Raw genomic sequence first — 16,843 nt, 5'->3', positions numbered from 1 at the left:
CTGTGATAGGAATGAAATTTAGCCAATACAAAAGAAAATGTACGTACAATAGTACTTTGTATAACTAGAGTGTGCTACAAAGATGAATTGTCAGGGTATAGATATTTTAGTGCCTCAGCATGGGGTTGGGGAGGAGTGGTCTAAATTTGCTCTTGAGGTTCCTTTTGTCCCTGTAGGACACTTCAGTCAAACATCTAAAATTTTCACTGCTTCTTCTAGTATTGTGGCTTGAAGAGAGGGAGAGGCTCTTGGATTCTAATTCCAACAAGACCAACGCCTTGGGCAAATCGTATAGGTCTTGTCCTGACTCACAGGCTGTGTCTACACTAGCATTCCTCTTTTGAAGGAGGCAAGCAAATGAGGGAAATCAAAATGAAAATGAGGTTCAGATTTACATATCTGGCACCTCATTTGCATATTCTTCTTTGGAAAGAAGAAAAACAGTGTAGATGTGGCTCTTTCGAAAGTAAGCCTCATCTTCGAAAGAACCCTTCTTCCTAAAAAATAGGAAGAAGTGTACTTTTGAAGATGGGAATTACTTTCAAAAGAACTGCATCTACACTTCTTTTCTTCTTTTGAAAGAAGAATATGCAAATGAGGCACCAGATAGGTAAATCTGCACCTCATTCACATTTTGATTCCCCTCATTTCCATGCCTCTTTCAAAAGAGGAATGATAGCATAGACGTAGCCAAATGACTGTGTCTACACTATAAACATAACTTTGAAGTTGCTTACTTCAAAGTACAATTTCGAAGCAAGCAACTTTGAAGTTGAGCATCTACACACACCCCTACTTGGAAGCTAAACTTTGAAGTAGGGCACTATTCCATTCCCAGGAATGGAGTAAGGACTTTGAAGTTGGGCTCCCTACATCACAGTTAACTTCAAAGTAAGGGAAAATGTGTGTAGACGCTCTGCTGGCTAGTTCGATGTAGTGCCTAACTTTGAAGTTACCTTCGACATTAGTTCCTAGTGTAGACGCACCCAAATGAGGGTCAATAATGCTTACCTGACAGGGAAACAATAAAGCTTGAAAAATTAGTATTTGCAATATGCTAGAGGTGGAAGCTGCATATTAATATATGTTAATTTTGAGGTGGTTGGGATTTTTTTCTTCACTGCTGATTTGTCAAAACTAAATCTTTATTTCAGGAAAAGGATGGTTTTAAGAAGTTTTTCAACTCAAAAAGTATTGAATAAGTTTTCAAAATTGCCACTGCCCTATTTCAATATTTTTGAAATGAAAAATTGCTGTTCAGTTAAAATGACATTTAGAAATTTAAGACAATTATAGTAAACAAATTAAAATGGTCAAAATCTAAACAAAGTTTTATTTAATTGGGAATAGCTCACTGTTCAGAGCATTGGCCTTATGAACCCGGGGTTATGAGTTCTAGCCTTGTGTGGTCTGAGGCAAGCTAGATTTGAAAAGAAGAAAAATCTGTCAGTGAAGGCGATAGGCCTGGCTATGAGGGTAGGGGACTGTTCTTGATGACCTCTCAAGGTCCCTTCCAGTTTGGTGATATGATATGGGTATCACCCGAGAACCAGCTTGCTGCCTATGGCTGTGTTTACACTAAGACAAAACTTCAAAATGGCCACCATATTGAAGAATACTAATGAAGCGCTGAGTTGAATATTCAGCACCTCATTAGCATTAGGACACTTCCAGCCGCAGCGCTTCAAAAGCACCACTTTTGAACGTGCACGGCTCGACGCAGCTTGGCTACATGGGGGTCCTTTTCAAAAGGCCCCCATGCATTTTGAAATCCCCTTATTCCTCTCATCTGAGGGGAATAAGGGGATTTCGAAAGGTGCGGAGTGCTTTCAAAAAGGACCCCATGTAGCTTCGCCGAGCCATACATGTTTGAAAGCAGCACTTTTGAAGCACTGCGGCCGGAAGTGTCCTGATGCCAATGAGGTGTTGAATATTCAGTTCAGCATGTCATCAGTATTCTTTGATATGGCCATTAGCATGGCCATTTCAAAGTTCTGTCGCAATGTAGACACAGCTTATTTGTTCTTAAGTTGTTTGTGTTTTTGTTTATGAAAATCTGAGGGGGTTAGTTCCCATTCAGGACAGATATTCTTCTGATTTCTTTAAAAGTGTGAACAGGACAGGAAAATCATATTTCGCCCAGCTCTAACTTATTTCTAAAAATATAAGTTAATTAAAATGTAGTTAGCAAACTGAAAAGTAATTAAAGCTCTGTAGGATGCTCAGAAGATGAATAACACTTTGCCCAAAACACAACAGCAAGGGCAACAACCCTCATAAATTTAAATGTCTAAAAAGGGTAATATCAAATAAATTCTCTCTAAAAGCATTGGTAGTATAGTGGAAGAAGTGATTATTCATCAACACCGACCCTAGGTCAGGATATAACTCAGAGAATCACACCAGAGTTACACCTTCTCTGTCCAGGAGCATTTATTTCATGAGAAAATCGTTAAAATATTATATCATAAATAAATTCAGTTATGAAGAGAAAAAGTGTCAACTAGGAAACACCAGCCCAGCACAGGAAAATGCTTCTGTGGAATTGTTTTTTAGATAAAACCTCTGTTCAGAAAAAATGACCCCTGAGAAAACCAACTTTGTGAGTGGACTTTTCACAAACCTACTATATCTGCCCCTGGCTGTGTTCACAAATGAGGCCTTTATAATTACAGGCAAAGCCCAAATAGCACTCAAGAGAGCCAAGACTTCCTGTTATTCTCTCCTAATTAAGTCCAGCAGAATCCCTTATAAAACTGGACCCAACAGCTCTCCTTGATCTTTTGGCTCATAAGTGGCTACTCTGAGGTAGATCATAATAGATGTGGTAGTGTTACATGGCAGTACCTTATGGCTTACTCATGGAATACCATTAGCTCTGTCACTTAGTTGGTGGGTGGGATTCTGTCTCCAAAGGACATTTTGTGTGGAGCTCCTTTCTTGAAAAGATTATTATTTTCTCATAGCATTTTTATAACTCCCTCTTTTTATTGCTTATTGCATTGAAAGGTACCTTTTTATTGGCACCACAGCACTGATAACAGTCACATAACATAGAAACTACTTGACAAGTAGTATTAGAAAAGAATCTTCTTAGAATGTATGGATATTTTACAAGAGTGAATTCCCCCTTTTGTGTGCTAAATACGCAAAGACATAGTATCTTGCTATTGTTATCAGCTACCGATAGCATCACTAGCCATCTGTCAGAGAGGACGCAAAGGCCACATCTACACTAGCCAAAAACTTCGAAATGGCCATGCAAATGGCCATTTCGAAGTTTACTAATGAAGTGCTGAAATACATATTCAGCGCCTCATTAGCATGCGGGAGGCTGCGGCACTTCAAAATTGATGCGACTCGCTGCCGCATGGCTCGTCCAGACAGGGCTCCTTTTTGAAAGGACCCCGGCTACTTTGAAATCCCCTTATTCCTATGAGCAGATGGGAATAAGGGGACTTCGAAGTAGCCTGGGGCCTTTCGAAAAGGAGCCCTGTCTGGATGAGCCGCGTCAATTTCGAAGTGTGGCAGCTGCCTGCATGCTAATGAGGCGCTGAATATGTATTTCAGCACTTCATTAGTAAACTTCGAAAAGGCCATTTGCATGGCCATTTCAAAGTTTTTGGCTAGTGTAAACATGGCCAAAGCCCAGATCCAAACAGGACATTAGACTTGGGCACTTATGACCCAATTTTGGCTCCGCTCCAATCCTCAAAATTCCTGTCAAACCCAATAGGCATCTAAACTCACACAGGATCTAAGTTTTCAGGGTAAAATTTCCCTCAGCAACCTAAGTTTCTGCTTTTGTGCATGCATACTGCTGCCCATCTCTGGCCAAATCCTGGAGAGATTCACAAACCAGGGGAAGATAACTTTTCTTCTTGCTAAAACTCATGCAGGATCCAATCTGGTAGGCTTGCTCAGAAGCCAGCTATCAGCTTGGGTACCACTCTACATCTGGTGGGAGAAGGCAGCTGTGTCCATTTTACACCTTTTAGCCCAGTGATTAGTACCCTCAACCTGGGATGTAGGAGCCTCAGGTTCAATTTCTCCATTTCTATCAGAGTGAGCTATGCACCTTTGACTGTGCGGCTCTCCTGTTGAAGCTGTTGCACTTTGGATAAATAATGAAAAAGTGGCTGGAACAGGGATACTGGAGGCTGAGTCACCCATGTGGGTGTCCTAACCAGTGGGCTAGAGAGTGATTTTCATGCTTTCTCTGGCACAATGACTGCTGCACTATGGATAAAGACTTAAATAGTCATTGCGCAGAGAGAGAGAATAACACTATAGTTAGGGCCCTACCAAATTCATAGCCATGCAAAATGTGTCATGGACCATGAAATCTGCTATCCTCTTGTGAAATCTGGCCTTTTGTGGGCTTTTACCCTATACTATACAGATTTCATAGGGGAGACCAGCATTTCTGAGATGGGGTAGTGGGGTCCGGACCCAAAAGGAAGTTGCAGTGGGAATCGCAAAGTTATTTTAGAGGGGCCATGGTATTACTTCCGTGCTGCCTTCAGAGCTGGGCAACTGGAGAACAGTGGTTTTAACATTCGCCAGGTGGCCAGCACTGAAGCCAGCATCCCACCAGCAGTGGTGCCGAAATAAGAGTAGCAATACTCTACCCCGGTTGCCTTTACTTCTGTGCTGCTGCTTTCAGCGCTGGGGCCCCAGAGAGTGGCAGCTGCTGGCTGCTGTTCTCTGTAAGCTGAGCACTTGGGAAGCAACCCAGTAGAAATTTGAACGCCTCCCAGCTGATTAGCAGAGCACCCACAGATCACCCACAGTGCCCACAGCAAGCAGCATGTGTTTCCACTCATGATGCACATCTGCCCCTGCCTCAGAGCACATAACACAATGCATTCGATGCAGGGATAGGAAAAAATTGGAGAGAGCACTGCTGCCGATTAAGAGCACTGCTGCCAATCAGACTGCAGTGCAGAAATGACGCTGGCAATAACTTACCATGGCATCCTTACCATCTGCCTTCAGAGCTGGGCTCCCAGGCAGCAACCACCATTCTCCATCTGCCCAGCTCTGAAGGTAGTGCCACTGCCCACAGCGGTGCAGAAGTGAGAGTAGCAGCGCTGAACTGGCCAGCCTCCTGAATAACTTTACAACCCTCACGCAACCCCTTTTTGGGTCAGGACCCCGAAAATCACAACATTGTAAAATTTCATATTTAAATGTCTGAAATTGACCATTTTAGGAAAACTTTGACTGTGACATGGACCACGGATTTGGTAGGACCCTATCTACGGTGGAGCGGTTAGGGCATCCACCTGGGAGGTGGGACACTCTGGGTCTATTCCCCTGCTCAGGATTGCACCAATCACTCTTTCACTACTTGTCCACCAACAGTAGAACAGTTTGCTCAGGAGAAACTGACTGAGCCCCCATTAGAATATTCCATAACTCAGTGTTTAGAACAGGCGTGAGCAAACTTTTTTCTCAGGCCTCATTTTTCATCCCAGTTCACCCTCAGTGCGCCTTCCCCCTGTTGATTCCCTTTCATGAATTATTAAGCAGAGCTAGGCACCTTTCTAAAGCCCAGACTGAGATGCCTTTGTCTGCTGGGGGGCGGGGAGGAGAGGAACCCTTAGTACCCCTCCCTCTCATCAACACTTCCCCACTGGGTAGGTTGGGCTGCTCTGCACCTAACGTGCTGGCTTTTGTGGAGCACAGTCTTGAGTGCCTATCTGTCCCCACTCATTGCATAGGATGCCTAGGCACCTAATGCAGGCTTTGTGGACATCATTATTCCTTCGATTTTCTAGGTGTCTAACAGGTTTGATACAGCTTAGCACTGCAATGCCTAAGACCCTTCATGGATCCCACCCAAAACATGAGCTAGAACATAAAACCTAAAACATGAAATATGAGCTACTTTAAAGACTAACAACAAGAAGTCCTGTGGCACCTTATAGACTGACAGATGTTTTGGAACATAAGTTTTCAAGGGCAAAGACCCGTTTTGTCAGATGCAGGTCTTTGTCCATGGAAGCTTATGCTCCAAAATACCTGTTAGTCTATAAGGTGCCATAGGACTTCTTGTTGTTCTCCAAGATAAAGACTAACATGGCTTCCTTTCTGATACTTTAAAGACTTAAGTCATAATTCTTCTTTGACTTTCACCTCATGTGATCTAAAATGATTTCATGACTTAAGTCAGCAGAGAATGTGGAATGAAACTTGATAATTTAAAAATAATTATTAGATACAGAGGAAACCTGAAGTCAGAAGGTGCGTCTACATTAGCCGGCACAACATCAAAATAGCACGTGTCGTGTCTACACACGCCGTGTGCTATTTTGATCTTCAAATCGATGTTAAGCAGAGAAATGTTGAAATTGCTATTCCCGTCTGAAGATGGGACTAGCGCCCTACTTCGACATTCAACGTCGAAGTAGGGTGTGTGTAGATGATCCACGCCCTGCTACTTTGAAATAGCAGGGTCTGCCATGGCGGCAATCAGCTGTTAGGCAGAGACATGCTGTCCAGCCCCTGCGGGGCTCTATGATCTCTGCGCCCAGCGGTTCTTAAAGCTGCACGGACCTGGAAACCCTGTAGCAGGAAGCTGACACCATGCAGGCAGCAGCCGTGCCACAAAGTGCCCCTGCACAGGCCAGACAGAAACCATGGCAGCGAGCCAGCCTCCCGAGCTCCCCCAGAGTTCCCCCTCCGGGCCATCCCAGGGCTCCCAGGCTTCCAGCCAGCAGGGTAGGAAGTGGGGCCCCTCCTGGACTGACTCTGAGCTCTGTGACCTGCTGGGGCTCTGGGGTGAGGAGGAGGTGCTGCATATCATGGCGAGCAAGCGGCGGAATGCGGAGGCGTTCGCCCGGCTGGCCGAGGGCCTGGCTGTCCGGGGTCACCCTGCCCGTGCTCCTGACCATGTCAGGAGTAAGGTCAAGGAGCTGCATCAGGGTTACGCCCGGGCCCAGGACTCAGACCTGCACCCCCCTGGGCTAGAGCTGGGACCCTCCACCCTGGACACCTAGTGGTCCAGCGAGGAGGGGGAGCTCGTGCTGGACATTCCATCCCACAGCTCCAGCTGGGTGTCTGCTAGGTGGGCATCTCCTGATCCTGGCAGTGCACTGTTGGGTACGTACTCCACAGGGCACAGACCCCCTGAGCATGGGGCGGGGGCCCCACTTGATCAGGGGCCCCCCGCATCCCCACAAGACCCCAGCCTGCCATGGCCTGGGCAGACCACGGCCCAGGGACAGTGCCACAGTCACCAGTGCCCAGCAGCACCTCCACCCATGGACAGTGCTGTGCCCCACCCCCAGTGGGAGGTGAGAGGCAGACCACTGGAAGGGGCCACCCACAGGATCACTGCATGCACCAGTGGGGGATGGGGGGGGACCACAGGCCCTTGGGAGGATGGGGGATGGGCCACGGGTCAGGGCTGGGTACTCACGGCCTCCCTTCCCCCTTTCCCCCTCTTTCTGCAGCCACACCATCAGTGGTCCCAGACAGCCCCCCCAAGACCCACCGGACCACCAATGCCCAGGGTCACCGCCTGCGCTGGGACGGGCCCACCGCCACAGCACACGTGACCCGGAGGTGGCTGCTGCCCTCCGGCACCAGGCGGACATCATGGAGCAGAGACTCCAATTTGAGGAGCAGGAGGCCACCTGGCACCGGGAGGCCTGGTGGGAGTTTGTGGCCACCTTCAACCGGGTGGCTGACACCTTTGAGGATCTGGTGACCCGTCTGCCCCCCCCGATGTCCTCCGTGCTGCCCTCCCCGCTGCCCTGCCTGCTGCCCCGCCTGCTGTCATGCCTGCCGCCCCACCCGCCAGCTCCACAGGGCAGGAGCCACCCGGGGCCGATGACTGGGCCGAAGACCCACCTCAGCCCTACGTCCCTATCCTCCCGGACCCCAGCCAGCCCCTCTGGGGACCTCAGCTCAGGGGGGACCAGCCACCTGAACGCACCGGGGGTCGCGCCCTTCCACCCCCACCCCAGAATGATGAGCCGATGTGTGGCCTGCCCACTTCTCCCCCCCGTATATAGTTGTCCCCGCCCTTGTATATAGTTATTTATAGTTGACCCCCCCCGTACATAGTTTATTATAGATGTTCCCGCCTGTATATAGTTATTTTCAATTATTCTGTTTTATTTGGTTTATATATGCTGAAAAGAGGCGAACTCTTTGGTTGTGTAAATAATGACAGTTTTATTTTTCAAAAAACCTATGTCCCGTGTGCTTTTGGTGACGGTGGGGTCTGGGTGCTGGGGCGGGGTGCAGGGATGGCCTGGGTGTCATTCACTAGGCCCCCTGGTTGAAGTATTCCCTCAGGGCCTCCCGGACCTGGACCCTGTCCTGGTGGGCCTGGTGGCTCGGGGCAGCGGCTGGCTGGGGGGGTAGGCTGTTCCAGCCTCCAGTGCCCAGCCCTGCACGAAGGCCTCCCCCTTGCTTTCCAGCAGGTTGTGGAGTGTGCAGCAGGCAACCACAACCTGGGGCATGTTTTGGAGGCCCAGGTCTAGGCATGCCAGGAGGCAACACCAGTGACCCTTTAGGTGCCCGAAGGCTCGCTCGACCACTTGGTGGACATGGTTGAGTTGGGCATTGTAGTGCTCCTGGCTAGCATTGAGGTGGCCTGTATAGGGCCGCGTAAGCCAGGGCTGGAGGGGATAAGCTGCATCCCCCACAATGCAGAGGGGTACGGTGGTGGTATCCCCCAGAGGGATCTCCCTCTGGGGAATGTAGGTCCCCGCCTGCAGTCGGCGGCATAGTCCCGAATTCTGGAAAATGTATGCGTCATGGGTACAGCTGGGCCAGCCCACATATATGTCCTGGAAGCAGCCACGGCTGTCCACCATGGCCTGCAGTATCACACAGTAGTAGCCCTTCCTGTTGATATGGCGGCCACCACAGTGGTCTGGGGCGTGGATAGGGATGTGGGTCCCATTGGGGGCTCCAAAGCAGTTCACAGAATCACAGAATCACAGGGCTGGAAGGGACCTCAGGAGGTCATCTCATCCAGCCCCTGCTTCAAGCAGGATCAACCCCTACTAAGTCATCCCAGCCAGGACCTTGTCCAGCTGGGACTTAAAAACCTCAAGGGATGGAGAATCCACCACCTCTCTAGGCAACACATTCCAATGCTTCACCACCCACCTAGTGAAGAAGTTTTTCCTAATATCTAACCTACACCTTTCCCTCTTCAACTTCTGACCATTACTCCTTGTTCTGCCATCTGACACCACTGAGAACAGTTTCTCACGCTCCTCTTTAGAGCTCCCCTTCAGGAAGTTGAAGGCTGCTATTAAATTACCTCTAAGTCTTCTCTTCTGTAAACTAAAGAAGCCCAAATCCCTCAGCCTATCCTCATAGGTCTTGTGCTCAAGACCCTTAATCATTTTTGTTGCCCTTCGCTGAACCTGCTGTAGCAAATCCACATCCTTTTTATACTGGGGGGGCCCGAAACTGGACACAATATTCCAGATGTGGCCTCACCAGTGCCAAATAAAGAGGAATAACTACTTCCCTAGATCTGCTCAAAATGCTCTTCCAAATGCACCCCAATATGCCTTTAGCTTTCTTGGCTACAAGGGCACACTGCATCCAGCCTTTCATCCACCATAACCCCTAGGTCCCTTTCCATCATACTGCTACTGAGCCAGTTGGTCCCCAGCCTGTAACAATGTTTGGGATTCTTCTGCCCCAGTGAACCACATCAGATTTCTTTTGGCCCAGTCCTCCAATTTATCCAGGTCCTTCTGGATTCTCTCTCTACCCTCCAACGTATCTACCTTTCCCCCTAGTTTTGTGTCATCTGCAAACTTGCTGAGGGTGCAACCCAGTCCCTCATCCAGGTCATTAATAAAGATGTTGAATAACACCAGCCCCAGAACTGAGCCTTGCGGCACTCTGCTTGAAACAGACTGCCATCCAGATATTGAGCCACTGACCACTACCCTTTGGGCCTGACCATCAAGCCAGCTTTCTATCCATCTTATAGTCCAAGGATCCAATCCATATTTCCTTAACTTATGGACAAGAATGTTGAGGAATCCCATGGCGGCGAATCCCTCGATGGCTGCGTCCAGGTCCCCAGCTTGGATGGCCTCTTCAGCAGCAGGGCATTGAATGCACACACCACCTGTGGAGAGGGAACATGGGTGCCTGTGAGGTTTTGCAGAGTGTGACCCCCTCACCCAGGCCCCCCTCCTCAGGTCCCCCTCACCCAGGACCCCCTCCCCCGGGGGTTCAGACCCAGGCCTCCTTACCTCCATCAGGACAGACCCGAATGTGGCCTTTCCCACTCCAAACTGCTGTCTGACGGAGCGGTAGCTGTCTGGAGTGGCCAGCTTCCAGACAGCTATTGTGACCCTCTTCTCGACAGGGAGGGTGCGCCTCATCCGGGTGTCGTGGTGCCTGAGTGCGGGGGTGAGCCACTGGCAGAGCTCCAGGAAGGTCTGCCGGCTCATGTGGAAGTTCTGCAGCCACTGGTCACCATTCCATTCCCCTATAACTAGGTGCTTCCACCACTCGGTGCTGGAGGGGTAGCTCCAGAGTCGGTGGAGCACCCAGCAGGAGGGAGCAGGAGGGCCTGATGGTCTGGGGCTTCTCCTGGTGCCCCTGGGGAGGGCTCCCATTCCAGGAGCTGCTGGGCGGCTGCCCAGGCAGCATCTAGAAGGGCGCCTGCTCTGTGGGAGGTGGCTTGGAGGGCTTCTAGCTGCTGCTGGACATCCATGTTTGGGGGCTCGAGGTCTGCGAGGCTTGTATCACCAACACAGGGCTGCTTGTGCGGTGCAGGCCGGGTGTGTCTGGGAGGGGCCCTTTAAGGGAGCAGCTTGCAGCTGCCCGAGAAGGGCTAGTCTGCTCTGTGACACCGTCCACAGGCTTTCTTGGCTCCTTATTTCGAAAGAGGGGGCTTGTGTGTGTGGACGCTCCACATTTCCTTCAGGGGTGGGTCCTTTCGACATTCCCCAGCACTACTTCAACGTTGAATGTTGACGTCACCAGCCCTGGAGGACGTGTAGACGATAATCGTCGAAGTAGCCTATTTTGATGTTCTTACTTCGAAATAGGCTACTTCGACATAGTCTGCTAGTGTAGATGTAGCCAGAGGTATTATGAGGAGAAATGGTACAAAACTGGTATGCTAGACATTTTTGGGTAAACTATAGTTATGTACTGGGCAAGCACTGACACAGTTATTCCAGAAACCACTGCAATGATCGAGTTAAGCAATGACCAGAGACTCTTCAGTTGCCATAAAAATCTACCTAATGCAATGATACTCGGGCATCAGTTGTTCAGGAGTCAAATTAGTAATCAGCAGTACTCAAAAGAGCCACAGTAGCTTGAATTCACGGTTTCATTGACGATAGCACTATTCATATTTATACAGTATGACAGGGGAAATTTGTATATATATATATATAGTGCTTTTTTGTAGGAAAAAAAGAGGAGTCAGTATGCAGCCTGCTCCTTGTCCTCCCCCTCCCCCACCAGGGTTTCCACAGATGGGGCTGCCGGTGGGGCTGCGTGCCCAAGCCAGCTCCCCACCATGGAGCTGCCAGGGTCCCCTGACCGCCAGCTAGGTTCCCAGGGCTGGAGCTGCTGGTGGGGCTCCGCACCCCAGCTGGCTCCCAGCCCTGGTGCTGCCGGGGGCCCCCTTCTGTTTGGATGGTTTCCCACAACTGAGGCTGCTGGTAGGGCTCTGTGCTCCAGCTAGCTCACAGCCCCAGGTCTGCTGGGGCACCTGGCCAGGTTCCTGTGGCTGGGGCTCTAATGGTTGTTATTTGCCTCCCACCAAAGCATGACAACCAAATAATATTTATTTACTTGTTTAGTGCCAACAAACTGCCTGGTTCTGGAAACAGACCAAAAGAGAGTGTATGGGCCTGTACCCCTTACAATCTAAGAGACATACAGAAGAGAACAGACCCTAAGAAATCTAGCAGTGCAGAAGGTTTACAAACTCTTGCTTCTGATCTCCATTTGTTCTCTTTTGTGCATGCCACAAAGCAGGATTACAGAGAGATTTAACAAAAGCCCCAATAAGAACAGAAAAGCTGTGTCTACACGTGCACGCTACTTCGAAGTAGTGGCACCAGCTTCGAAATAGCGCCCGTCGCGGCTACACGCGTCGGGCGCTATTTCGAAGTTAACTTCGACGTTAGGCGGCGAGACGTCGAAGTCGCTAACCTCATGAGGGGATTGGAATAGCGCCCTACTTCGACGTTCAACGTCGAAGTAGGGACCGTGTAGACGATCCGCGTCCCGCAACGTCGAAATTGCTGGGTCCTCCATGGCGGCCATCAGCTGGGGGGTTGAGAGATGCTCTCTCTCCAGCCCCTGCGGGGCTCTATGGTCACCGTGGGCAGCAGCCCTTAGCCCAGGGCTTCTGGCTGCTTCTGCGGCAGCTGGGGATCTATGCTGCAGGCACAGGGTCTGCAACCAGTTGTCAGCTCTGTGTATCTTGTGTTGTTTAGTGCAACTGTGTCTGGGAGGGGCCCTTTAAGGGAGCGGCTGGCTGTTGAGTCCGCCCTGTGACCCTGTCTGCAGCTGTGCCTGGCACCCTTATTTCGATGTGTGCTACTTTGGCGTGTAGACGTACCCTCGCAGCGCCTATTTCGATGTGATGCCGCGCAACGTCGAAGTTGAACATCGACGTTGCCAGCCCTGGAGGACGTGTAGACGTTATTCATCGAAATAGCCTATTTCGATGTTGGCTTCACGTGTAGACGTAGCCAAAATGATACCACTTAGCCCCCTCCGCTCCCCAACATTCAAAGATGGGTGTGCCAGGATAATTTAAAAATCAAACAGTGCCTGAAATGAATGATGACACCTGATGATTACGGTTCCCAAAAAGGATGACACTGCTGGGCTACGTCTACACGTGAAGCCTACATCGAAGTAGCCTATTTCGATGTGGCGACATCGAAATAGGCTATTTCGATGAATAACGTCTACACGTCCTCCAGGGCTGGCAACGTCGATGTTCAACATTGACGTTGCGCAGCACCACATCGAAATAGGCGCAGCGAGGGAACGTCTACACGCCACAGTAGCACACATCGAAATAAGGGTGCCAGGCACAGCTGCAGACAGGGTCACAGGGCGGACTCAACAGCCAGCCGCTCCCTTAAAGGGCCCCTCCCAGACACACTTGCACTAAACAGCACAAGATCCACAGAGCCGACAACGAGTTGCAGAACCTGTGCATGCAGCATGAATCCCCCGCTGCAGCAGCAGCAGCCAGAAGCCCTGGGCTAAGGGCTGCTGCACACGGTGACCATAGAGCCCCGCACAGGCTGGAGAGGCAGCGTCTCTCAACCCCCCAGCTGATGGCTGCCATGGAGGACCCCACAATTTCGACGTTGCGGGACGCGGATCATCTACACGGTCCCTACTTCAACGTTGAACGTCGAAGTAGGGCGCTATTCCGATCCCCTCATGAGGTTAGCGACTTCGACGTCTCGCTGCCTAGCGTCGAAGTTAACTTCGAAATAGCGCCCGACGCGTGTAGCCGCGACGGGCGCTATTTCGAAGTTAGTGCCGCTACTTCGAAGTAGTGTGCACGTGTAGACACAGCTCTGGAGTGGGGGGACGGAACTGGATGGAGGGTAAATTGCGGGTGCTGAGGGAGTGTCTGTGCACTGTGAAGGGGTATTTGACATGTGCTGGAGCTGGGCATGTGCACTAGGAGCTGTATTTTGGGAGTACTGGAGAAATTCCCGAGGAGAAATCACTCTCAAGGTGAGGGGCAGTTTTGCTCCCTGTCACGGTTGCAGGGTGGCTGTTGCAGATCTGGGACACAGCACCAGCCATTTGTCAGTACTTCTCTGCCTCTCCCTGCTCCCCAGCGCTGAGATCTGGGTCGAGGGTGAGCAGGATTTGGCAGCTGCAGGAAAGGGATAAATCAGGATGCGGAGCCAACTCTTTCTGAACTGTAACGTCTGCTCCACAAACCCCTAGACGTTGCCTCTTATTTGAAAAATCTTCCCAGACACAGGGCAGAAACCCAAAAGAGAGGAAATGTTCAGGAAAACTTGGCCATTCGGTAACCCGAGGCCAGATTATCAAACTGATTTTATATTTAGAAATTATTTCCCTGTGTCTACATGGGTGGTTTTACATTTTATGGATTAGGGTTGGAATGGATGAACTACTTTAACCTTATATTTGGGCTTCTTAATTTTGAGGAAAATACAAACAAATAAAAGAGTAGACATGGTGCTTTAGGATTTAGAGATGCTAAATGATACACAGTGCAATGATATTATATAAGAATAACTTGAACTTTCTGTGTATAAAAGGTGCCACTATGTATGGTATCTCTGCAAAATAAGCCCATAGAGATACATTTTTGAAAAGCGCACAGTCAGGTGAAAATTCATATACAAAACTTTTAAAAAAAATAAAATATACTTATTTATGCTTTTAAACATTTATAATACTAAAACTGAAAAAAACTATGTTATTCACTTCTCATGCTGTTTGCCTACAAAAACAGACTAGTAAATCCCAGTTTTTTAAGAAATAGTCTCTTTCTACTGAATTTCCCACTTTTATATTCTGACAAAATGATACCAATGTGCTATTAATTATATAATATTTATAGGGTATCCTGGACTGCAAAAAAGCATACCTGGTTATAAAATAAAACTTTAAAAGACAAGATAGAGAAGAGATCTTAGAAATCCTATGGACAAATTTCTGTGGTGTCAAATATAGATGTAATCTATTCTTAATCTTCAGAAGTGTTGGTAAATAATAGTTTCCATTTTGGAAAATTGGATTCATATCTGTCATAGACCATAAGTAAATTGAAATTTTCTTTTTAATCAGTCAAGTATATGCTGTTTGAACCATTAAGGAAAACCACCATGCTATTTGAGCATAATTTTTACTGAACTGACAGGTCACAGAAGGCCTAGCAAAGGCTTCAATAATTTATATCTTCACAAAAATGTACAGCAAATTATTTGTATCCTCCCCTTCCTTCTTTAATTTTTATTAACCAGGCCAGTAAGCAATTGCAATAATTTTTGAAGTCAGTCTTTAATTTGTAGGAATCCACCTGAAAATATATAAAGCTATAATTTAAATAAATTCAAATAATACATAATATTAACATTCTTTATCATTGAAAGAACAGATTAAATAAAATATTTGCATTTTCTCTGCACATCAGTCTCTGTTGTATTATGGTTTGGTCTATTAAGAATTGTATTAGTCCCACTAAATTTAAGATTAAGGCATAAGCAATTCCATTGTAAAAGCCTTGTTTTTTAGGATACGATTTTAGTTTTGTAAATAGAAGTTTGAAAGGGCTTGGAAGGTGAATTTTTAAACAAAGTTTCACTTAAATCAGTTTATGTACATATCATGAGAACGACAATTTTTATTCGTTTTCACTATAACGGAGAGAACTTGTTCTTAATTGTTTTCACAACTTTAAAGTAATCTTAAATTGCTGAATTTTGTGCTAAATATAAAATTCACCACATTCTAAATCCTCCTTCACTCAAAGGTGTTGGGGGCTGTTTGTGTGTGTGAGTCTTTTCATTGTTATTGTTTTTAGTTCCTGAGTAGGAACAAGTAATATTTTAACTGAATGCTAGTGGAAGGTGCCAAAATGATAAGGTGACCATCTGTTTCATTTTTGGCTGGACAGCCCCATATTTTGGGTGCCAGAAAGACATTCCAACTTATTTTAACAAACGGGCTAATTGCCCCATATTCAGCCCCCTGCTGGCATACAGGTGCAGCTGCTGGCCTGACAGCACATGGGCTGTGTCTACACTTGCATTCCTCTTTCAAAAGAGGTATGCAAACGAGGTGACTCAAAAATGCAAATGAGGTACAAGTTTGCGTATTGGACACCTCATTTGCATATTCTTATTTCAAAATAAAAGGAAGAAGGATTCTTTCGAAGACGGGGTTTACTTTCGAAAGAGCAGTGTCTACACCGGTTTTCTTCTTTCAAAATAAACTGTTTCGAAATTCACCTCATTTGCAATTTCTATTTCCCTCATTTGCATACCTCTTTCAAAAGAGGAATGCAAGTGTAGACACAGCCATGGAAAGTACACTCACATGCTCCCCAGCCATACTAGAAGGAGCCAGCAGTGGGCCCTGAAGAGGGAGAGGTATGTTGGGATGTGGGGGGGATGGTTTCCACTTCCTTCCCAGCTCTCCAAGGCATGGGGAAGCTGGGAAGAGCACAGGAGCTGCTGCTGCTTCTTTCAGGGAGCCAGGAGCCCACCCATGTGGCTGCTGTCCAGTTCCCAGCACCCTGCACCTTGGGGGAGCCGGGAAGAGGAGGACCACCAATGCAGCTGCCACCACCTTCATAGCACTTGAGGTGTAGGGCAGCTCAGGAGGTCAGTGGGAGTGGCAGCCCTTGGCAGCCACAGCCTTGGAGCCATCCCCCGCACCTCCCATATCTCTGTCCTATATGTGGGATACGGAGATATGGTCACCCTACAAAATGATATAATTTAAATGCTAATAGTCTATCTCAGGGACATTTGATCACAAAATTTGTATTTGGAAACTTCTTCCCAGATTTTCTGTGAACCCAAAATAATCTGTAACTGCCTGACATGGGAGCTACAGAAAGCAATGGGTGGGTCTCTGCCTAGAGCAGGCATGTCCAACCTGCAGCCCGTGGGACACATGCGGCCCTGGACAGCTAGTAATGTGGCCCCACAAGATTGTAAACTTTTAACATTATTATGTGATTTATATACATTAACTATATTATATATTTTGTGTGCGGCCCAAGACTATCTTCACTCAATGCGGCCCAGGCAAGCCAAAAGGTTGGACACCCATGGCCTAGAGGTATGCGTAGTGATCTATGCAA

The sequence above is a fragment of the Carettochelys insculpta genome, chromosome 2 (genome assembly GCF_033958435.1).
Source record: "Carettochelys insculpta isolate YL-2023 chromosome 2, ASM3395843v1, whole genome shotgun sequence".
Classification (NCBI taxonomy): Eukaryota; Metazoa; Chordata; order Testudines; family Carettochelyidae; genus Carettochelys; species Carettochelys insculpta.
This window is presented reverse-complemented; position numbering follows the sequence as displayed.